Source organism: Sorex fumeus, unplaced genomic scaffold, assembly GCF_029834395.1.
Source record: "Sorex fumeus unplaced genomic scaffold, SorFum_2.1 ptg000014l, whole genome shotgun sequence".
In the NCBI taxonomy this organism is placed as follows: Eukaryota; Metazoa; Chordata; class Mammalia; order Eulipotyphla; family Soricidae; genus Sorex; species Sorex fumeus.
This window is the reverse complement of record NW_026606071.1, coordinates 4,784,887-4,808,698: the sequence shown is the minus strand read 5'-3', so window position 1 is coordinate 4,808,698 and position 23,812 is coordinate 4,784,887. Positions and strand designations below refer to the sequence as shown.

The 23,812-nt window shown below is 36.7% G+C and overlaps 1 protein-coding gene across 1 annotated transcript in view; it reads left to right on the top strand.

Annotated features, from left to right (window-relative positions):
- The first annotated feature begins 14,968 nt into the window (after positions 1 to 14,968).
- The window catches only part of TFPI (tissue factor pathway inhibitor), a 55,097-nt gene continuing 46,253 nt past the window's right edge, over positions 14,969 to 23,812 (top strand). Inside the window, exon 1 of the mRNA XM_056111961.1 lies at positions 14,969 to 15,060. The gene's annotated coding sequence lies outside the window, so the exon portion shown is untranslated. The remainder of the gene's footprint in view (positions 15,061 to 23,812) is intronic.

Below are 23,812 nucleotides of genomic sequence, written 5' to 3'. Positions count from 1 at the left end.
AGGTTTTAGGGAGGACAGAGCAAAAACTGCAATTTAACCCTTACATATCAAATTTTTCTATTTTGCTTTAATGAAAATAGCATTTTGTTCTCCAAAGTTTGAAGATTATTCATGTTTTAAATAATTAAAATAAGCATTTAATTTTCTTTAGTTTCCAATTTAATCATTTTAAAAGAAACATATGGACTAACAAATGAGAATTCTTACTATTCAATAAAAATCATTATCACTATCCTCCCATTGTTCATCCATTTGCTCGAGCGGGCCCAGTAACATTGTGAGACTTGTTACTGTGTTTGGCATATTGAATACGTCACGGGGAGCTTGCCAGGCTTTGCAGTGCAGGCGAGATACTCTCGGTAGCTTGCCAGGCTCTCCGAGAGGGGCGGAGGAATGGAATTCTGGTTGGCCATGTTGGCTGTGTGCAAGGCAAACACCCTACCCACTGTGCTATTGCTCCAGCCTATTCAATAAAAATAATAAACATAACAATGTAGGAATAAGTAAAGAATATACAAGCAAGTTAAAAATGAAAAAAAACAAAAATGTTTAATAAGGAAGTAAATGTAAAATGTCACCATTACTAGCATACTCAATGGAATGCAAGCTATGTTTTGCATATAAAACAGAAAATATGAAAACCTTATAGGTGTTCACATACAGAAATAACCATAACTATGAAGTTCAAATAGGTAAGAACTAACATCAAGTGTAACTACAGAGATAGTACAATCAGTGGGGTACTTGCCTTACACACAGCTGACCCAGGTTCTGGAGTTCAATTAGGGAACCCCCTATGGCGGAGGAGGAGTAATTTCTGAGTGAAGAGCTAAAGTAAGTCTTGAGCACTGCCAGGTGTGGTCCAAAAAGAAAAAGAAAAAAAAAACTGATATAAAGTCTTATTTTTAATTGAAAACTTTCTATCATAATTTTAAGATATTAAGATATGAAAAGAATAAATGTTATCACATTTCAGTTATTGACTAATAAGTAAAAACATACAGACTATGTACAAGTTGGATGAGGGGGTGGTAGAATTTTATGTGATGCTCCTCGGAAATTTTTTGAAGCAGTTTTAGAAGATATTTTAAAAGATGAGAGTCTTTCTTTTGTTTTCTGTAATCATCACTTGTTGATTAATAATTGCACAGCGGTAGGGCATTTGCCTTGCACGCAGCCAACATGGCCGACCCAAGTTCGATTCCTCCGCCCCTCTCGGAGAGCCCGGCCAGCTACGGAGAGTATCTCACCCTCACGGCAGAGCCTGGCAAGCTCCCTGTGACGTATTCGATATGCCAGACACAGTAACAACAAAGTCTCCAATGGAGACGTTACTGGGCTCGCTCGAGCAAACCGATGAACAACGGGAGGGCCTTTACCTTTTTACCTTTTTATTACTAACATTCAATTAACCAGACCCAAAATTAAAATTCTAAACGGACAGTTTTGTTTTGCTCTTTTCTAATTTTTAGATCCTAAGGAGTGTTTTTCATATAGTTGACAGTCTGCCAATATGCATATGTGTTATGTGTGCATGCTACTTTATATGCAATCTTAAAAATTTTCTATGAAATTTGTAAGAAAAATATTTTAATATAATGCATAAATTTATAACAACTTTTTAAAAATCTCTAAAAGTTTCTCTATTAGCAACATTTTTGTGATTCTTAAAAAAAAATTAGTCATTCTGCCTGCCAACCTTTTTTCCTTTCTATTTTTTTTTTTTTGGTACCTGTGTTTAGTATCGTCGGATAAGGGGAACTAGATAATAATTTAATTCTTTAACTACCACTTCATGAATCATTTTTCTTCAGAATTCCAATTGACATTAAATAATGCTTTTGTGGTTCATCTTAGAAAAAAATATTAGTGAAAATACAGACATACATATAACAGAGATTTAAAGAGAGATATGTATGAGTTTATAACAGAGAATATATAGAATCTTAAATAATATCAACAGTTGAGGTTTATATGTGAGTAATATGTATTTGAGTTCGGTCTTTTCCATACTTATACTGCTTTCTATCATTAACAGATACTTTTTATTATTCATTTCAATCTGGTGCTATTTAAAATGAAAATTATTTACACTGACCACATTTTTTTACCAAATAACTTTTCTGAAGAACCAATTGACAATCACAGTGTGAAATTTCAGGAGGAAGGGCTCAGAGGAAGAATGTGGGACACTGTCAGTCAATTTAGGAACAGATGGTGAGATGGAAACCCATATGCTATTATGTTTGCTAGAGTTGAGTTCATGGCAGAATAGCACTTCTCAATAAGGTGTAATTTTCTCTTCCAGGTGAAGCTGTCACTATTTAAAAGTAGCTTCTGACATCTGGTTGAGATCAGTGATGCTAACTAAATATCCATTCTACAAATCACACCCACTGTTATGAAGATCATCTCTCCCAAAGTATCAATAATGACAAGGCAGAGAAATCTGAGGGAATATAAGACTTACATTCTTAGGGACCAGAAAGATAGAACAGTGAGTGAGCTACAGTGGGTAAGGTGCTTGCCTTGCAAGTGGCCAAGCTAGGTTCCATCCCTGGCACCCCATTTAGTTCCAGGAGGCCCATCAGGAGTGATCACTGAGTGCAGAGGCAGAAGTAATCCTTGAGCACTGCTGGGTGTGACCCTAAAAAGAACCCAAAAGAGAACAAATTTAGTTGCTGAGGAGGTCAGTAAACCCAATCTACCCCCAACTGGGTTTGTTTTTGTCTGAGGGAAGGAGGAAGTGTTTAGGAACTGGTTCTCTTTCAGTTTGGTTTTATTCCTGTTTGAATAACCGAGATTATAATCACACAAAGAGAAAGGAAGGATAGCTGGCCTCTTACTCCTTTATCAACTCTAGGTAGATACACATTATCTAATCTGCTGTTCCCTCTGGGGAAGAATCTACAAAGGGATTAATCCATGCATGTAAATTTGAGGGGAATAAAGTCCTAGCTCTTCTAATTTACACAAGGATACATTTGCACCTGGGGCTCATTATTACATAATAATACATTTAGTAGAGTAGTCCTAATACCTGTGATGCAAATGATCAATTAGTTAATAAATCCAATAAGAAGTTCATTAAAATAAAATAGTATACACAGGATAAACAATACAAGTAATATAAGTAAGAGAATGATTGACAGTAAAACTTTACAAAATAATAACAATTAAAAGACCATAAAACTAAAAACTTAAAACCAGTTTTAAGTACAGAAAGGAATTAGAAGCAAAGCAGTTAAGATCTTGAAAACTGAATAATAAACACAAGTTTGTTAAAAGTATGAAGTTCAGGTCTTCTCATTCCAATGTAGAAGCAAACTGGTTCCAGAAATATATAAAAATCACAAAAGTTAAGATATTCTTTTGTCATTATTTTCTTATATATCATTGTTAAGTTCAAGAATTTTGGAGTTAGATTTATTCCTTAAAAGTTATTTTTCCCAAGGACTGTGGGTATAGCTCAGTGGTAGAATACTTGCTTTGCATGAGAGAGGTCCTGGGCTCATACCCCAGCACTGCATCAAAAGCCCCTCTTTTTCGTACGTTATTTAAACTTTATGTCTGATATCATAGGACGTCTCTAAAAAGAAAAATTTATTTAGCTAAGGTTTTTAAATGTAAAATAAAAACTATTAAATAAAATGTTCATTTTTAACTTTGAAACAAAGTAACTGAGCAGGCAATGTATTATTGTTATTGTTATTGTTAATAGTTGCTATTTCATATAAGCATTCTTTGAGATAAAGGATTGGGCAAAGGGCTGGAGAAACAGTACAGGGGTTAAAGCCTTTGTCTTGTGCATGAATGAACACAGTTTGGTCCCAAGTACCACATAGGATTCCCCCCACCCCCAAGTACTAAAAGAAGTGATCCTTAATTCAGAGTCAGGAATAAGAGCTGAGCACTGTTAAGTATAGTCCTCAAAAAAAAAAAGAAAGGTGAGCACATATTTTCCTACTTAACAAATTGCATCTCTCAGGAGACTCACTTTCTTATCACAACCTTTTGCTCTCAGAAAAGTTTTGGGACGTGGTGAAGAACAGGCTGGACAAGCGAGCCCTGTTGTATTTTATTTTTCATGTAGACCTGAGGAGGACAGAATGGAACAAGAGAAATTTTTATCTGCTGAACATCTTAAGTGCATATCAATGTTTCACTGAAGAGACAAAAACACAAAACTATTAATCACATGTACTTTCTCCTGTAACAATAATGGGTCTTATTAACAATGATGGGTCTCATTCTTCTGACCCTGAAGGAGCCTCCAATGTGGCACTTGCTAAAATCTCAGGGCTAGGACGAATGGAGACTTTACTGGTGCTTGCTTGAGCAAATTAATGAACAACAGGATGACAGTGATACAGTGATACTTTCTCCTGTACTGCAAAATAGTTGACTGTAAGTTTACATTCCATGTAGCAAGTCTAAAATGGTATCAAGAGCTATCAAAGTTTCTAATTTACTCGCACAGACCACATTAAACAGAGTTGAGCTTTCTGTTTATAAGAAGTAAAGTAGCCCATTCTGGTGAAATTTGATTTCCTTCATAACAAAAAGGCAATGACAGCAAAAAGAAGCCTCTGGTGAGGTTCATATTATAAAGACACTTTTCTTGCATATCTAGGGTAGAGTTATGCTACAATTTATGCACTTTGTTAGCATGATCACCTTTGAGGGAAAAAAGCTACTAAAAAAAAGGAAAAACTTAAAAAAAAAAGAAAGAAACTTTGTAGCTTTTTTTTTTTTTGCTTTTTGGGTGACACCCAGCAATGGCACAGGGGTTACTCCTGGCTCTGCACTCAGAAATTACTCCAGGCAGTGATCAGGGGACCATATGGGATGCTCGGAATTGAACCCAGGTCAGCCGGGTAGAAGGCAAATGTCCTACCCGCTGTGATATCACTCCAGTGCCCACTGTAGCTTTTTATCTCACTTGATCACTTGATCACTTGATATCCCGTTACTCATCAGTTTGCTCGCATGCGCACCAGCAATGTCTCCATTTGTCCCTGTCGTGTGCTAGTGTAGCCCGATAGAACACGAAGAGCCTCAAACCATTTGTTCAGGGTCTTGACAAAGAAGTCTGACAATCTTGTAGGTGGGCGGCCACATGTTCTTTTGACATCACGTGGAATCAGTCAGTAACAGCTCTAGTCCAGCAGTCTTCTTCAAATCACATTACGTGTCCAGCCCTTGTGATTTTCAAAGCCTTGGCAAACGAAACAGCGTCCCTGATTCTCAATGGTCAACAGAGGTTGGAACTCCGGATTCCTTCTCTCATTTGAGTGAAGTGTAATACTCCAAGCATAGCTCTTTCAATTCCTCTATGGGAGGCCTGGATAGCGTTCTCGTCCCGTTTTCTTAAGGCCCAGGTTGCTGAGACACATGTTAGTGCAGGGAGATGTGCCCAGAACCAGAGATTCTTTGTCCTCTTAACTAGTTCTTTGACGCTCTTGAAGGCATTGCACGCTGCTATCTTCCTCCTGTGCGACTCAGGTGCTAGGTCATTTGTCATGTTGAGTTCTCGACCTAGATACACATAACTGCTACATTCAGAGCTGTTTATTTCGTTGAGAGCAAATGAAATGTCAGGAACGAGTGTTTTTCATAAACATTGTCTTAGTGAGCATTGTCTTAGTGAGATTCAGCTGCAGTCAGTTTTTCCACACTCACGGTCAAAGTTAGCCAGCATCTTACCACTTGGCTAATGTTTAATGTTATTAGAACGATGTTATCAGTGAAGTGGAGGTGGTGTAGTTGCCCACTGTCTATCTTTACTCCCATTCCTTCTCATTTCAGTCATTGCATGATGTTCTCAAGGATGGCACTGAAGAGTTTCAGTGAAATGGTATCACCCTGCCAAACCCCTCTCTTGACATCGATGACCACTTCCTTGTAGAATGGTTAGATCCTGGTGTTGAATCCTTAATACAGCTCATGGAGTTTGAATGCCCTGTTTAGGGCTTTCATGACCGCTTCAGTCTCAAAAGAATCAAAGACCTTCTTAAAATCAATGAACGTTAGACAGAGTGGCATCTTGAACTCCTGAGAAACCTCAATGAGCTTGATCACTGTGTGGAGATGGTCAATTGTGCTGGGTCCTTTTCGGGACCCTTCTTGTTCAAATGGCTGTCCTTCATCTAGTGTTCTGCCAATCCTACTTAGGATTACTCAAGTGAACAGCTTGTAGATGATGTACAACAGGCAGATCAGGCAATATTTGCCAATGTCGTGGATGTCTCCTTTTTGTACAGTAGAATGGTCCTGCTTGTTATCCATTGGGATGGAACCTTGCATTCAGACAGGTAGCATGTGAAGAGCTGAGCCAGTTTATTGACGAGTACTGACTGCAGATTCTTCAGGTGTTCGGGTCTGACCTTGTCTGGGCTGGGTGCTGTTCACTTCTTTACCAACGAAATGGCGTGTTGGATTTTGGAAGGTAGAACATTGGGAACGACATATCCATCCTGTGGAATTTGGTATGTGGGCAGTTGGATGTGGCTATCAAAGAGTGAGTAAAAGTCCTGGTTAATCTTCTCCATTGCCCTTCTGGAAGATGTGATAGATCCATCAGGATATTGGAGGGCAGTCATCTTGGTCTTGTAGTTTGCGAAGGACAGGCAGGCATTGTGAATGCTTTTCCTGGCTTCTGACACATTGGCCAACACTGCTACTCTTCTCTCTTTGAGGTCTTCCTTTATTGCTTCTCTGCACAGTTTTGCAAGCTCGGATGTTTGCTTATGGTTTCCTGAGGCTCACACCAAGCCACGTTGGTGAATGAGTTCGAGAGTTTCTGAAGACAGGTATCTTTTTTGTGGCTTTCTCTCTCTCAGCGTTCCTCGCCCAATCATGGTGGTGCTGAACTAGTCGATCATATTCCTGGTCAATGTCATCAACAACAGCATCTTCCCATGTTGCCACAATAGTGCCAAACAGCTCCAAGTCGGTGATTGTTCTGGGAGTTCTCTTCTTAAACTCTGCAGCCTTTTCTCCCTGCTACGTGAAGTGGAATGTTTCACAAAGGAGCCAGTGTTCCAATCCTGTTTGGAATTTTGGGACAACAGCAGCACTGGTCAGGCAAAACCTTTGATTGAATATGATGTGGTTAATTTTGTTGTGGAACTGTTCACCAGGAAACTCCTATGTGCAACATTTAGAGTCGGCCTTCTGGAACTGTGAGTTACCATAGATGGTTTTGGTCAACATGATGAACTCAGACTGTCTCTCACCCTGTTTGTTTCTTTGTAACCCATGTGGAGTTCTTTGGGTGATCTTCTTGGTCCTATCTTTATCTCACAGTGATTTAATAAATAAATAGATAAATAAATAAAGAGAAATCAGTATGTGCTTTAAATCAGTATGTATTAATTTTAATACATATTTATAATGTTAATGCTTATTGGTTCTGAATTTTGTAAATGTGACAGTGCAATTAGCTAGGAAAGACAAATTTATCATCCCAATACATTGTTTTTGATGATTATATTATAAAGAAGCAGCATATATTTATTCATTTATTTTTGGTTTGGGAGGCACACCTTAGTGGTGTTCTGGCCTTAGTTCTTTCTCTTCACTCAGGATCATGCCTGGAGGGCTCCCAGAAACATATGGGATGCCAGAGACAGACGGAACCTGGTGAGTCACAAACAGGCAAGTGTCCTAAGGGCTACACTAACTCTCCAGCTCAAGAGTAGTCTTATTTTATAAAATTAAAAGACTACCTATTCTTGGACTGGAGCGACAGCACAGCGGGTAGGGCATTTGTCTTGAATGTGGCAACCGGGCCAACCCAGGTTCAATTCCTCCACCCCTCTCAGAGAGCCTGGCAAGCTACCAAGAGTATCTTGCCCGCACGGCAAAGCCTGGCAAGCTCCCCATGGCATATTTGATATGTCAAACACAGTAAAAACAAGTCTCACAATGGCTATGTTACTGGGCCTGCTCGATCAAATCAATGAACGATGGGAGGACAGTGCTACAATGCTACCTATTCTTACCGCCACACTGTGATAAACATGATGCAAAAAAGTTTTAATAGCTACTGCATTTTAAAAATATTGTTTTGATGCTAAGTTATTACCTTGCCTTTATTTAGTCAGATTTCATATTTTTAAAAATAAAACATTTTTGGGGAAAGGATATTCGTCAAATACCCATCCGACAAGGGGTTGATATCAAGGATATACAAAGGACTGGTTGAACTCCACAAAAAGAAAACATCCAACCCCATCAAAAATGGGGTGATGAAATGAACAGAAATTTTCTAAAGGAAGAAATCGGAATGGCAAAAAGGCACATGAGAAAATGCTCTATGTCACTAATCATCAGGGAGATGCAGATCAAAACAATAATGAGATATCATCACACACCACAGAGACTGGCCCACATCCAAAAGAACAAAAGCAACTAGAACAAAAGCAACCATATCCATTAGTGTGGATATGGTCAGAAGGGGACCCTCCTTCACTGCTGGTTGGAATGCCAAATGGTTCAGCCCTTTTGGAAAACAGTACGGATGATTCTCAAAAAATTAGAAATTGAGCTCCCATTTGACCAGCAATAACACTCTTGGGAATATATCCCAGAGAGACAAAAAAGTATTCTCGAAATGACATCTGCACTTCCGTGTTCATCGCTGCACTGTTCACAATAGCCAAAATCTGGAAAAAAACCCAAGTACCCGAGAACAGATGACTGGTTAAAGAAACTTTGGTACATCTTCACAGTGGAGTACTATGCAGCTGTTAGAAAAGATGAAGTCATGAAATTTACGTACTAGTGGTACTACATGGAGAGTATAATGCTAAGTGAAATGAGTCAGAAAGAGAGGGACAGACATAGAAAGATTGCATTCATCTGGGGAATATAAAATAACAAAATAGTGGAACAATATCCTAGAATAGTCGAGAAAAGTACCAGGAGGTTCACTCCATAGCTTGAAGGCTAGCCGCACATGCTAGGGGAAAAGGCAGCTCAGATAGCAAAGGGAACACCAAGTAAAGGGTGTTGAGAGGATCCTTCCCGGATGGGTGATACATGCTGAAAGTAGACTATAGACTGAACATGAATGTTACTCAGTGCCTCTTTTGCAAACCTCAGCACCCAAAAGGAGAGAGAGAACAAAAGGGAATGCCCCTGCCACAGAGGCAGGATGGGATGGGGGGAATGGGGTTTGGGAGGTTATACTGGGATCAGTTGTGGTGGAGAATGGGCACTGGTGGAGGGATGGGTACTCAATCATTGTATAACTGAAACTCAAGCACAAAAACTTTTAAGTCCACAACTGTACCTCATGGTGTTTCACTAATAAAAATTTAAAAATAAATAAATGAATAAATAAAACATTTTGGAGACGTGTGAAGAGTGAAATATTCTCTAATATTTTATTCTCACATATTTTAACTTATTTTGAATTTGAGTGCTAGTAATCAGAAAAATGCAGGAGCAATAAATTATTTAAAATGTCAAGTAATAATAATCTACAATTGAAGAATATGATATTTCAATTGTATTTTCTATGTATTAAATTTAGTTTTTTCTTAAGAGATCTATGTATTTTTTATATAGAAGTATGTATAGAAGGCTATATAGCATTTTATATAGAATAGTGCAATATTTTTATATGAGATATGTGAAATATCACAAATACAGTTGAAGGCTACATTGTGCTATTGTCTTTTCTGGTTGCATTTCACTCATTTTAAGCAAAAGCAGCTAATATCTAATGTGTTTACTATTACCACATGCATACTTATATAAAGTAAGTATTTTTTGTGTGTGTGCATTTCTAAGCTCGAGGAAACAATATTGTTTCTGATTTTGTATTTTTTTAATTTACTGGTTTACTTTCTAGTTCTGGTTGTGTTCATTTATATCCATGTGTATCTACTTTTCTAATCAATGGTATTTTATCAAATTCTAATGACACAATGTCTCGATATTTTCTATGTTAATTTATTTTTAAATTATTTCCATCTTTATGTTTTCACAAGATTGCTTTTGGTATCTTTGTAAATATTGATTGCTATGCAAATTCTGGTGTGTGTGTGTGTGTGTGTGTGTGTGTGTGTGTGTGTGTGTATGTGTCATTTTGGAATTGCAACTAATGGTGTCAGACTTACTTCTAGATCTGAATGCAGGGACTATAACAGGTGTGGTTTGAGGTACCATATGGGATGCTAGAGATTGAACCCAGGCCACTTGTGTGGAAGGCAAGTAACCTACTCACTGCACTATCATTCCAACCCCTGCACAAAAACAATTTATATATTTTTAAATATTATAGAATTTCTGATTATAGATTTTACACAATTTCAACATTATTTTATGTGGTCTTGGAACATTTTTCTATTCAACTTAGTAAGATGATAGGTATTTACTTATAGATTGTAGCTATAAAATCATAAATATGCCAACATCTAAAAACAAAGAGACATTGTACTTAGTAAAGACTCAAAATCCAAGCTCTTTTGTTTATTTATTTATTTTTTATGTAGGAGTACTGCTATAAAATCCAAGCTCTTTAGATTTAAATTCCATTCTTATTGGTAGTCTGAATTAGCACAAATCACTGAATCTTTATGAATTGGGAATAATATGGGCCATTTCGTGTTGTTATTTTTAAAAATAACACACTTAGAATAATATCTGACATTAAGCACAGGCATTAGAAATTAGTAATTATTGCTGAATTTTTTTGCATTGTTATTTTTATGTGTGGCTATATTATTCTTACTTTAATTATAGGATCAGAAGGATTCAATATGAGGAAGCTTTTCAGAAGACATCTTATATTGGATGAAAAAGAATACTAAAAGACCTGGAAAATTATCTGCAAAATTCAGGTATTTGTATTTTTCCAGATTTTTTGTCAGTCTCATAGAATTTCATGATTTTTTTGAAATATTTGATATGTTCAAATAAATTAGATTTATAAAATTAAACATTGGAAAATGTTTCAGTGAATAAAATTAGAAAATAAAGCATAAATAAAAAAAAGAACCTGTTATTTTAATATAGTGGGCAGAAATAAAATAACTCATGATAAAAGCCTGGAATATTATTCAAATTGGAAGTTGAAAAGAAAATTAACAGAGTATGATGAGTAGTGATAAGGAGATATTAGCAATAGATAGGTACTTAGAATATCTGGGAACATCTTGGTAGGTACTTGGAACATATAGATTAAAAGAGTTATAACTGATGGAATAGAAAAATGGTAATAAAATCACAGGAAGAATCTCTTGCAGAGGGACAGGGAGATAGCTCAGAGGTCATGGAATGAAATATCTGACTTTGCTCCCGGGCACTATATGCCCCCACCAAGAATCACTGGGTATAGTTGCCTCAACGGCGCGGGGCCAGAGTAGCATCATAGCAAGGCCTGATCATTGGACATACAGTGTGTTCAGCTGTATGGGAGTATGGTGCCACCAGCAGATCAACTTGTGCCTGCCGGGAGAGTGCATCAGCAGCCTGATGGTGCCTTCAGGCTTCCTGATACCCCCAAATTGATGCTGTGCCTATGGCCAGACACCAACAATTTGGGACCAAGTTTACCAAGAATTTTACTGACCAAAGTTGGGGATGTGGGAGCCACACCCACAAACCACCTCCGACTCAGCTATACAAGCTCATTTACTGGCCTTATTTCAGAAATCCATACATAAATCTCAAAAGAGATCAAAAGCCACAGTTAATCTTGGACCCACAAATGGCTGAACAGACTGGGGTAAATCAGAGGGGGGTGGGTTGGCATGGTGACCCACCCAAGCAGAGCCTTCGGGGAGCTGCCTGCTTATGCAGGGTCTTTAAGTGGACCTAGCTCTGGGAGCTGCCTCATTTAAAGAGCTAAGTGTACTTGGCATAGCTCTCTGTCCTGCCACCTCTAATATGTGGAGTAGTCATTATGTCGCTGACTCAAGTCTACAGAGAAGTTAATACTTCATCATCCTCAGTTTGCAAGAGAAGTTAATAAGAAATGGATGCATTGTGATTTTGTGGCATATGCAGGAAATAACACCTTGGTAAATCATGAAAAGTACACAGGAAGGGTCAGAATGTTCTTCAGTATACTTTGCTATTATTTCTACTGTGTTCTTATTTCCTATTGCTGATCTAAGTAACATTGTTTTCATTATATTATGCTTCCTATATTTGTTATGATCAAAGAATGTATGATCTTGGGAATGTTTTTTTGCAATTACAGTGGATGATTTTACCTTGCAAGTTCCTTATAGAGATGTATAAGAGGCTGCTGAAATAAAGATCAATGCTGCTATTCCACAAGAACTCAGCCTCTTAATCACTTGCATATAGTTTCTTTGATCCTCACCTTCCCTCTCGACCTGTTCGACTGCCGGTTGGTCCAGCAAGAGCCCCCAGCAACTGCTCGCTTCCACAATCCAAAATTGCCTCAATATCCCTGGCCAAACTCCACTGCCTCAGGACAAGACCTCACCAAGTTATAATCTGCTGAAAATTCTGGTATGTGAGTTTTGTGACCTAAATCTCCAAGCTTTCTCAGAGTTGGGGTGAGCTACCTACCCCTACTTCCCAACAGACATGGAAGCACTGACAGTCACCTCCATCAACCAACTCCAGTACCACTCTTTAAGCTCTACTGCTGGCCTTGCTTCAGAGACCACTAAATAAATCTTGAAAGAGATCAAAAGCCGCAGAAAAGCTTGGACCCATTCATGGCTGAATAGACCAGGGTAAATTGGAAGGGGCAGGTTGGCCTGTGGCCGTCCAAGTAGAACCCTCAGCAGTCACTTGCTTCCACAATCCAAAATCACTTCCATATGCCCAGCCTGACTCCACTGTCTCAGGATGAACTTCACTGAGATATAATCTGCTGAAAATTTTGTATGTGGATCTTAGCGTACCAACAGCCCTGACTCAGAGACACAGCAGCAAGTCCTGGAAGACACCATAGTGCCGGAGATCTCTACGGGTCCCATACTGAGCCAATTTCACCAGGGCATCCCATATGGAGCAGGTATGCTCTCCCCACCTACTCCAGATGGAATCTCAGTGACCAAGAGCATCCACAAGCAAGGCCCAGGTATGCGGGTTCAGGAGTGAATCTCCAGACCGCATGGTGGCAGAGAACCCGAGCTGTCCCTCCCCGGATCTGTGCCCACCCAGAAAGAAGACTAGCTGTCACATCCACAATTTGCCTCCGGGCGCCATCTTAGCGCACCAACAGCCCTGGCCCAGAGACTCCCAATTGAATCCCAAAATGGATTAGTGCCATACAGAGATGTCTCTGGATCTCAACAATTTGCAATCTAGAAATTTACATTTATAATCATGGTGGTACGGGCTCTCATGATATTCAAAATGAGCAATGGAAAATAAATTATCTAGCAGCTGCCCTGGCAGGTAGGTTGAATGGTGGGAGGAAATTTTAAGCAAAACATAATGCCCAAAATTAGAGAAGAGAGTATTGGGGAAATTGTCTGCCATAGAGGCAGGGTAAGGACTGGGATGTGGGTGGTGGAAAATGTACACTGGTGGAGGTATGGGTGTTCCATCATTGTATGGCTGAATCTCAAACACGAAATCTTTGTAACTCTATCTCACAGTGATACAATTAAAAAATAAAAAAGTAATGTGTAGTTCATGCCCAATTCAATCAGCTTCAATCAATAGCTGAATAGCAGTAAAGGTAAAGGTAAAGGCAAAGGCCCTCCCGTTGTTCATCGATTTGCTCGAGCGGGCCCAGTAACGTCTCCATTGGAGACTTTGTTGTTACTGTGTCTGGCATATCGAATATGTCACGGGGAGCTTGCCAGGCTCTGCCATGTGGGCGAGATACTCTCGGTAGCTTGCTGGGCTCTCTAAGAGGGGCAGAGGAATCGAACTTGGGTCGGCCATGTTGGCTGCGTGCAAGGCAAACGCCCTAACGCTGTGCTATCGCTCCAGCTGAATAGCAGTACTCCTACGTTATTAAAAAAAAAAAAAAAGTTTAAAAAAATTGAAAAAAAAGAAATCAAAGGAAAAAAACAAAAAGTTGAATGAGAGAATGAGAGATGGAGAAAATGGGGAAGTGAAGATTTTCTGATCCAAAGACTTCATACCTTTATAAATTATACATTTAAATGTTTCATTTAAGTAATAATAACAATATAACATAAAACCAGAGTAAATAAACAGGATAGCTAACATTCATTAAAGAATTGCTATTGGGGATTGTCTCGAGTGCTTTGTATGCTGTATGTAAATATATACATATATATTTATTCTAGTACTTACAAAAATCCCTAAGAATTTTTGTCATCATTTTAGAAGAAAGTAAAGAATTAACAGATCAAATAATTAACCAAAATTTCAAAGCTAGTGAGTAGCTATAGTTACTCATAATCTAACATTCTGCAGTAAATACATGATATTCCCTCTCTTATCAGAGAAATCTTCAAAAACCCAGTCCTCAGATTTTTTAATTAGTAAACTCACAATGTGGATGAAATTACTAAAAAAAGATTACTTTTAATTTTACTAACAATGAAATCACAAATATATATATATCTTAAAACATATATATATATATGTATATATATATAACTATGGGTGGATTCTTTTTAACTAAATACAAAAAGAATACTGGAAACTAAAATATTTACTTAAAATAGTTATGTCTGAAGTTCTCCTGTAAGTGGTTTCTTTTGTCTGTTTCCTCCACAACAAAAAAGGCTTTTGAAAAGTTTAGGGAAATTAGCCTAAATAGAGGGCAGAGTGACCTAAACAGGAAGCCTGGTTATTCCCAACTGCCACTGATCTCTGGAACCAGCTCAGAGGCTGTCTCTTTGCTCCAATAGACAGGAGCGACTTTGGGCTGAATAATCGTCAAATTCTTAGCCCTTTCCTCCTGAGCAGAATCAGATTGCATTTCTTTCACTCTTCTCCACGCCCCCTGGTTCTTGATCAGTTTAAAAGAAGCAGCAGAAAGGATAAATCCTCACTTCAATGCCTGGAAAGGAAAACAAAATAACCTCAACTCCGCTTTGAGAAAAATCTTTCCAAGAACTTTCTTCAGAGATTTTGCTCGTGAGTACTTGGCAATATACTTTTTAACTTATGAGAAATAAGAATTGGATCTTTTTCTTGGGGGATAAAAGCAGGGTAACAAGGAAAGGACGATAGGGAAGACTATTGTTTGTGACCCCAAAACAAAAATCAACCTTCTCTGTAAGTATACTCCTATTGCCATACCAAAATAAGTTCTCAGGACTGTATTTACTTCTTCAGGAAATATTTGTTGAATATATATATATATATATCTATATTTTTAAAATCATTCCCATTTGGGTAATAAACTGGTAAAACAGAGTCATCTAAATAATTTTTTGGATGCAATTACAGCAACTTTATTTGATGGAAATTTTCTGACTTGGTTCACCTTAAAACATTTTTTAGCAACCTATGAAGAAAAACAACAAAGAAAATGACTCATAAGTCAAGCAACTCCTTTATTTGTCATTAATTGTGACATTTAAAATAAAGTATTGAAAATAGTTTCAATGACTTGAGAATTCTTAGAGTTTAAATTAAATATTTTATGACAGAATTAACTCATCTAAGGAAATATTTTAAAAGTTTTCTAAGACTAGAGGTTATACTCTAGCTAATATGTTAATAAGAATATAGGATTAATTCATTATGTACAAAACTATATAAACTAAAGCAAAAGATTACCAACTTAAATGATGTGCTCTCATGCTCTTCTTGATTATAAGCAATTTCAAGCTTTGCTCCTGGTAATAAAAGAAAACATATAATATAGATGTATACAATTACAGAACTGGAATAGGACAAAAAAAGTAAAAAAACAAAAAAAGCCAACACCTATTGAATTATGGAAAAAGCTCATTTGAATAAATAAATTATCAAAAAATAAGAACCAAGAGCAGTGTTATGGAGAGGGAAAAAAAAGTAAAGATAAGCAACTGCCACAGTGTGACTCAGTGCTCTGAAAATTAGTCACAAAATGACTTTGTATAATATGTGATAACATAAGCACAAAGGGCAGAACCCAGGCAGGAAACCTACAGCCTGGGGTGTCATAACTTATGTGTAAAAGCATATTTACACAGGAGACTGAAAGTTGCATCAGTTTTGAGGGATTGCAGCTTTTAGATCAAACAAAATCCTGTCATAAAATATTTTTAGATTAACCAAAGCACACAATTCTGATACATAATTAAAGATATCTATTGTGTATCTCCTCTAATTCTTAAGCTAATGGCTGAATATTCTTTGATAATTTTTGGAGTTAAAAAAGTTAACATTGAATTATTTTTATAAAATGGTGCAAAAATATAAAAACTGATATTGAAACTATTAAAATAAATATGCACATTAATAATCATGAACTTAAGAGTAAAACTGAAAATAGTTTCAGAAATTTCAGCGGTTAGAGCAGGAAACTAAGTTTATCTCATTAGGTGAGTATAGAACCATTTGAAGAACTTTAGTGATGTACATAATGCTTTGATTCCTCTCTTTAATAAAGAATGCTGAATTGCAGATTCTCTTCTTTTTAGGAATATAGTTTTATGATACATTTAAGCATTACATCCAATACCTAGATCAAAATACATTTGGGAAATGTGACTTCTGTTGAAATGAATGATAACCATTCATTAGTGCTAACTAGTTCTGATTGATGGTACATGCGTTTTGACTTTATTTGTTAGCTGTACAGTTATTATTCAGAGACTCTTTGATTCTCTTTTTTTTTCTTTTTGGGTCACACGTGGATGCACAGGGGTTATTTCTGGCTCATGTACTCAGGAATTGCTCCTGGCAGTGCTCGGGGGACCATATGGGATGCTGGGAATCGAACCTGGGTCAGCTGCATGCAAGGCAAATTCTTTACCCACTGTGCTACTGCTCCAGCCCCTGATTCTCTAATTAACAATTATAGTTATATTGAAAAATAATCTGTGAAGTGAATTATTTTTATCATAAACTGTGATTTTCATAACATTAAATTTCATTTTCCTTACAAAATCCTGATTTATATGAGCTAAAGAGATAGTTTAACTGTTCCTACCTTTATGGATAGAGCACTTGCGTTGCATGTGACTGACCTGGGTTCAATCCTGGCTACCATATGGTCCCCCGACCACCACAAGGAAAAATTCTTGAGAGTAGAGCCAGGATTAAATCCTGAGCATCACCATGGTTTCCTAAACATGCCCAAATTTTAAAAATAAATTTAAAATTCCTGATCTTAGTTATCTTTTTATTCAAATTTTAAATAATTGAACCATATGAGAAGATTTATTTATTTCCACAATATCGTATAACCGTACCAAATAATAATGCATTACAGGTAATCTCTGAATAGCCGATTGAATGAAGATCGGGGTTATTTCATTGGTTTCAACTCACATCTATAAAAGATAAAAAAATGCAAAGAAAACATTCTTTGAAAAAAGACGACAGAAAGAATATGAAAAGTAAGAATAGAGTTAGAGGGGATAGATTCGGGAGAGCCCCCTAATAGTACTCTGATGTTGGGAGGTCACTCACTGTAATCCGTAGCCTGGATCAGAAGTCCTGAAGATAGCTGCATGGGTCTAAAAGTGCAGTGCTACTCGGAACCAGCAACTCTGGTAGCCACAAGTACCACCCCAGTGGTGTTCTATGGATCGTAGAGCTCCAGAGATTTCACTCGGGGGCTCTGAGTGAAGGCATATCCACCAGCCTTTGAGCTATCTTCCAGGCTCTAAAATGACAGAATTTTTAAATTCTTGCTTACCTATTCCATAAATCAAATGACAAAATTGATCAAATTGGCTAATTAAATCACTAGTTTTTGCCATGTAGAGAAGATCTAAAAACTGTGCCAAATTCCTCTCATATATCTTTAATAAAGGTCATCACCAGCCACTCTGCTTTTATTTATTGTCCAATGCATTTTATTCAGGAAGTATAGAGTTACATTTCTCAAGACAAAACAATTTAGAAATGTATAACATCAGTTATTATTATTTTGGTTTGGGGGCCACATCTAGAGGTATTGAGAGGCTGCTGCAATCTTGGTGCTTGGAGTGTCTCCCAGGGGTGCTCTCCCAGGACCAATATGATGCTAGAAATTAAACCTGTGGCTACTATGATCAAAGCACACACCTCAACCTCTTGGGGTAGATATACAAAGTGTATGCCCCTTGTTGTATATATTTTATACAAATAATATGCCCCACAGAATAAGAATATTAAATACTATAATTATTCAGAACATGGATTTATTGTTTAAAAAAATAATCATTCCTTTTTTGTTTGTTTCATTGCTTTTTGCTACACAAAGCAGTGTTTAGGGTCTGTTCCCAACTTGATGTTTCGGGGGTCACCCCAGTATGAATGGGATCCATGTGGTACCAGGAACTGAATCTAGGTCTCCTGCATGCAAAGCATGCTCTCAGTCCAAACAAATTTTTCTTGAGATTAAATTTATCCAAAATAAATGAAGGATTCAGTTAGTCCACAGAGTTGTTTATTTGCTCCTAGAACATCTCTTTGAATCTCTGCCTTCGTAAATGACTACTGAGTATCCTTTCTGTTTGTTAGGTTTTCTCTTTTCTTCTTGCCCTTTCTCCACTTCTCCAAGCGGCAGATGCCATACAGAACCAGATGCTAAGATAAAGCTACTGAAAGACAAAGAGTTATTTAGTCATTTCCACTGTTATTTTTTTCTGGCACTTGACCCAGTCTATTAGAGTTCATATTTTTTCAGTCCCCCCTTGGGTTTCTATGTTCTGTCATAGAACAATCACATTTTTAAAATAATTTTTAAAATAAGAGTAGAGGACACAATGGCCCAAAGAAGTCCCAATACTGCACTATTTCTATCCCAAATGTTGCTTCTGGTGGACCACATATCCTTGAGGACCTATTTTGAAAAATCTTCTAACTGAAATACAATAGTAGCCTTCTTTAGACTGAAGAAATTGCATTTGCTGTCAATTAAGCAATTTCAACTTCAGGAAGTGTATGTGCTCATAAATGTTGCGCAAATACAAGGTAAAAAAATGTTTCTGTTACATAGTTTTCCATTGACACCATTAAACTGCACCACCTCTTCAGTGACACATCACTCTGCAGTCAATCCCATTCTATCAATTCCATTCATAACTCAATATCCATTGCATTCCTGAATCCCATTACAACCCACCTGTAAGTCTCTCCTCATTCCTTATTTCTCAGTGCTTAGTTAGAAATTGAGTAAATCTTAGTGGAATGAGTACCTCCACCCCCCCCCCCCCCAAAAGTGTTTATTGCAAGCTTTTGATAATATTGTTAAAGTTCACCTAGGAAAATCCAAAATATTTACATAATGAGTCAAAGTTATGCTATAAAAATATTTTTACTCTTTTTATTTATTGCTGATTTCATTTATTGCTGGAGAAATAGCACAGCTGTAGGGCATTTGCCTTGTGTGCAGCCAGCCTGGCTGAGCCGGGTTCAATTCCTTGCCCCTCTTGGAGAGCCCGGCAAGCTACCGAGAGTATCTCGCCCGCACAGCAAAGCCTGGCAAGCTATCTGTGACGTATTCAATATGCCAAACACAGTAACAACAAGTCTCAGAATGGAGCCATTACTGGGCCCGCTCGAGCAAATCGATGAACAACGGGAGGACAGTGTTTATTTCAAGTACACACACACACAAAATGAGTGAACTTATGACTCATAATACATGGATAAACATCAAAAATATTCTAAGAAAAATAAATCAGGCATAAAGGAACCAAAAAAAGAGAGATATCATTCTATTTACTTGGAATTTCGAGAATAGGCAAATTCATCAATACAATGTTAGTTATTATTTCCTATCAAAGTAAGACATTTTAACCTGATTTTCTAACCTAGAGGTTCATGGTTTTGTTCTTTTTGTTGTCATGTTTGATTTTGTTTCATACACAACAGTGTTCAAAGGATAACTGTGGTTCTATGCTCTCCTAGTGGTGCTTGAGGACCATGTCATGGCAGGCATGAAACCTGGGTCTCCAGCCCATTTAGTCATTTCTCTGATAAGTAGAGACAGACTCATCCCACTGTACAACTGAGGCAGCTCCATCCCTTATGGAAACTCATCCCACCCCACAAATGCGGCATCTGTTTTCCCCACTTGCACTGGGATGGAAGTCAAAGAAGGGAATTAAAAAATAATTATTGAATGTGCATTTTTTCTGACTCCCCAAGTTCCCATTTTATAAGTGATTCAAAGTCAACTACATTTACTCTATGTTTTCCAAAGCGTTTTTCCCCCGCAATGTTTAATTAAAATATTTGCTTAGAAAAAAAGGGAAGGGGGCTACTTCTGACTCTGTACAAGGCAGTTTCTCCCAGTGATTTTTGAAGACCATATCAAGGCAGCATGGCAGTCTCTAGAGGCAATACTGTAAAATATTTGTAATTATTTCTCATTTTGGCATCAGTGTAATTCATGCATCATAGTAAAATTGGAAAGTACTGCTCTCCTTATGTTAAATTTTGTGCAAAATTTGTCAAATAATAACTCCTATGAGAAGTTATCAAAGACTGATCAACAGTTGGTAGGGAGAAGTAAAATTAGGTATTCTTTGTCTAGGAAATTTTTTTATTTGTTCTTTTGTTTGTTTTAGAGCCCAACCAAGGGTCACCACTGGTTGTGTTCTAGGGAATTGCTTCTGACTAGACTTGAGGGTTTAGGACCTAAGCCATCCACATGAAATGTGCTCAACCTATTGAATTAGCTTTTTTAGCCCCAGAAAATCTTTTTTAAAAAGATAAAAAAAAATGTTGAGAACTACACAAGTGATTATTAATAATTTCTTTCCATTCTTGTCATGTACTCAGACAAATTCTTTACTCAGCTTTAAAACTGATATGTATAAAGATTGTAGCACTGTAGCACTGTCCTCTATTGTTCATCAATTTATTCGAGCGGGTCCAGTAACGTCTCCATCATGAGACTTGTTGTTACTGTGTTTGGCATATCGAATACATCATGGGTAGGTTGCCAGGCTTTGCCGTGCAGGTGAGATACTCTCGGCAGCTTGCCAGGCTCTCCAAGAGGGGCGGAGGAATAGAACCTGGCTCGGCCCAGCTGGCTGCTCGCAAGGCAAATGCCCTACCACAGTGCTATCGCTCCAGCCATGTATGTAGATTATAATTAAAAATTTAAATTAAAAATTTAAATATTATGTGTGTAGATTATAATATTTAAATTTTTAATTTTATTTTAGTCATCATGATTTATAATACTGATTATGATAGGGTTTCATGCATAAAACATCCTCCACTATTGTCTATTTTTCTCCACCATTGTCCCATCATCCTTTCACTAATTCCTCTCTCCATTCTCCTGGCAGTGATATGTTTTCTAAAGTTTCTGTTGCCTTTAAGCACGTGTTATTACTCTTACTCTGTTTCTTTATATCCCAGATACCAGATACCATTCTGTGTCAGTCCTTCTCGTTCTAACCCACTTCACTCAGCATGATACTCTCCAGCAACATCTATGTTGCAGCAAATTGTGTGACTTCACCTTTACTTATTACAGTCCACTAGTATTCCATTTTATATATTTGATATTTGCAGGGTGCAAAAAGTAAACAGCGTCATCTGTTTTGCTCATTTATATATTAACACTAAAATTCAAGGGGCTATAAAAATAAATCTGTGGTATTAATTTCAAGAAAATTATGAGTCGAACTATATATTTCAAATGATATAATCCAAATTATAATAATTAAATAGGCAATTAAATATTTTCTTTAATAAGAAAAGATTGTTTTATTCTGGTTAGACAGTTAAGAGTCAAGTTATAATTTGAATAGGATAAAAAGAAATGACAATTTGTACAAATTAACTGGTCTTTATAATATTATAAAATAATGAGCATTCAGTGTGAGAAAGACAAAGAAAACTTTACTGAATCTTCTGAATAAAAAAGGAAGTGCCACGAATTCTCTATCATTTCCTGAGACTACAGATCTTATTTTTGGCTGGAAATGGCATTTACAGACTGAATGGAATGGCTGGAGATCAACTTGTTAATAGTTCCTGGAGGACCATGACTCAGCTGCCTGTGGTTCCCCATTCCTTTCCAGGGTTATTCAGAGCTGACCTCAGAGCCTCTAAATGTATGACTAAAACCCCACAGTTGCATAAAAGCTCAGACCTCTCTCCAGGTACTCTTCACTAAGTCTTATTCAGAAATTCCTGGGTTTTTACACATGCAGACATAATTTACCAGCAAAATTACCCTCACTAAAGAGTAAGAAAACTAGTTGTTATTGGTTTCTTATGTTTTCTTACACTGAAGGTGAAACATTATAGCTAATAGCAATCTCTATTACAATGTTATCTGAAGCAGAAATGTCCAGCCTCAAATTTACTGAATTCAAATTTTGCTTTTATTTATGAAGGAAATAGCAATAATTTGAGAAATTTGAGAAATTTCTATATATGGGCCAATATTTTAGTCTCCATTTCTCATAGAAGTTGAGATAATTGAAAGCAGAAAGATAAGTTCTCTAATATATGTGTCAAGCAGAGACAAAATCTGGGATGACTATAAAATGGAATGAGGAAACTGACCTGACTTTACCTATTGATCTTGAAATAACAAAAGGCAATATCAACCTTAGTTATCTTAGCCCTGAGCCAATATTCTAATTTGAAATGCCAGGAAATTCTGCTCTGCCATTCTCCTCCTGTCCATAGGTATCACACCACATATAAATTTGTAGATTAACTAAAATTAATAATAAATTAATTCTATATTTAACTTCAGATAAACAATCGGTTTATAAATAATAGTTAGACAGACATGAAATCAATGGAGACAAATAGCACTTTGTCTTATTTAATAGGTACCTAGAAAGTCACTCATAATAGCATAAAAAAAGTTATTTTAGGTATTTTTGTATTATTCTCTCTTTTTTTAAATGATGGAACACTTGTTCATAATTTTATATAGGTTCCATATGTATAACATTATAATTTGATTCATCTATACATTACAATGTGCTGACTACCAAATAATAAAAGTGTGGCTTCTACCCATCATCATAAAATTGACCACCTCAGACAAAACTTCCCTAATTTATAAACATATCTGAATTATTTCTGCATCTAAAACAAAAAGAATAACCAAATTTTTTTTATCAGTGAAGCTGCTACAATCTAAAAACATATTTGGAGTGACTTGGCTTTTCAATTAATTAGGGAATTCCAGGTCCCCAGAAACATGATGTTCCAAAACAAAATCCAAATGTACTACTTAGTTTCTTAGTGAATAAGTCAGTCTTCAGTAAGCATAATTAGAATTAGTAGTCTAAAATTCTTCTAAAAAGGTTTTTATTGTTGACTTCATTCTAGTTTTAAATAACTCCGTTTCAAAATTAATTTAGTTACTAGTTATAGAATTTTTGTTTCTTTCCCTACTTTATCTTTAGACTGGATGTATTTTAATTTTACCTAAATATTTGACCTTGTAACAAAACACTAGGAATTATTTTTATGTTAAAATAGTCTTGTTGTGTTCTTAAAGGATGGAATATTTTTGTAGCTTTTTCAGCCTCTTGTACATATTCTAGTTTGATCAGACACTAAAACTCAATGACTTCAGTTTTTTTATAATTTACAGTGCTGGGGGTAAAACTCAGGGCCTTGCACATGCAAAGCAAACATTTCAAAGCAGCTTTAATGATAAAAAAGGAATCTGATCTAGAATTTGAAATATTGATAACATGTCCCTATTCATCAAGTATCTTTTAATTAAAAATTAAGAAAATCTTGATTAATG